Source organism: Halichoeres trimaculatus, unplaced genomic scaffold, assembly GCF_033239565.1.
Source record: "Halichoeres trimaculatus isolate MK-OKI-2021-1 unplaced genomic scaffold, fHalTri1.1 fHalTri1_scaffold_14, whole genome shotgun sequence".
NCBI classification, from domain to species: Eukaryota; Metazoa; Chordata; class Actinopteri; order Labriformes; family Labridae; genus Halichoeres; species Halichoeres trimaculatus.
The window spans coordinates 8,793,232-8,795,003 of NW_027437192.1; positions in this window are offsets into that span (position 1 = coordinate 8,793,232).

Genomic DNA, 1,772 nt, shown 5'->3' on the forward strand with positions numbered 1-1,772 from the left:
TACTTTCGTGCGCGGAAAACATCGGAGAAATCCCAGACGGGTCGTTCAGAGTGTTTCGAGCAGTGAGTGAGCTCAGGTCTGACGTGTAGCAGTAGTAACCGTGGTCTGGCCTGTGACTGGCTCAGCATTGGGACCTGTTGAACAGCTTATGGCATCAAACACAGATTTGTACGGTTTTTATCAGCCCTTCTTTCTGCGTGAGAAGCAGGATCTTAATTTTTCTTTGGACCTGATATTCTGAAAGATTTTATGAGGACACTGCTGGACGTTGCTTTACTTTGTTTCCTTTTTGTAGTAATTTCACGGGCCGGAAACCAACCTTTCTGTTTTTATTTTGTTTTGTTTTTTTGAGGTCTCCTTTGCTAACTGGCCAATTCATTGCACTGACCCGGGACGCTAGGCAAGCAACAGAGGGCACTCTCAATCTCTCTTACCTTTATGCATTTATACATACGAATCAACAAAGCAGATTTGTAAAAGTTTAATATAAGATGTTTTGTGGTTATCTTAAAAAAGAACTGTTGTTTAGAATTAGTAGTTTACCATTGATGTTGTTGTTGTTATCGTTGTTGTCAATGTTGTTACTATTGTGATGAAATTTTAAGGTCGGCGGCAAAGCCAGTTCTCTAGTTACTAGTGCGATTCAGGAATAGACTTGAGTTGTCGAGCTGCAGGTTATTGGGGGTAGAGCTTTGGGTTGGAACGTATTCTTTTGTAGCATTCTGGATCACGGTTGAGAAGGAGAAGACGTTAGGCCCCAGGAGTCAGACGGATGAATCATGCTTCCTCAGTAGGACGTGTAGGAGTGAAATCTAGCGGCGGATTTGAGGTATCGTGTAGCACTCCAGATCTGCAGCTGCTGCGCTCGTCGCTCGGTTTGCGTCTGTTGGATTGAGATCAGATAGATGGAGACAATCAGGGATTGTAATCGGAGTGAACCTAGATTAAGGGATTTGTTTTAAAGCGGTCTGCGATAGGCAATGAGTTGAATTTTTAGACTTTTTAAAAATGGTTTCTATTATTCTGTGTGTATTTGAAGTATACCCATCTTAAAGTCTCTTAAAGCTATTTGACCGTGTTTGTTTCATATTTTTATGCATTTTTAACACTGGATTAAATGAATTGACAATAAGCATAAGCACTGCCCTTGGACCCCCTGTACAAACACTCATCCGCAACCACAGTTGCACATGTAGTGCCCCCTGGTGTTGCGCTTCAGAGAATGCAGGGTGAGTTCAGAGAAGTAGTCGACGTGCACGCCTCATCAGGGGGGGACAGCTCAGTAAAAACGCTTTTGTAATAAACCACCCGTAAAGCAGCAGGTTTACTATGAATGAGTTTGAGCACCCGCCTGTTGGAGGCGTGGGCGTTGGCGTCGGCAGGAGACGTGGAGGGCTGGTTAGGGGAAGGCAAAGGGGGACTGGGAGGGTGTTGTCCAGGCATTGCATGCAATAAGTTTTTTTTTCTTTAAAGGGCCGATCAGATTTAAAAACGTGCACTAGCTTCAACAAGCCAAATAGGCTGTGATTGAATATTCATCTGGCATCTCCAACAGAGGACTGATTTGTTTTCTAACCTTTACGATATCTGATCCTTAAACTCCAGTCTGAAACACAATCACTCCCTGTTTGTAACATTGCAAAGCAATATCAACCCGTAACAACTTTCAAACGTGGAAAAACAAAGCTATAATTCTACTCATTGTGGTTGTTAGTCTACCTTGCAATTGTGTCTCTGTACTTCTTTATTTTTTCACTTTTAGTTTATTTTAT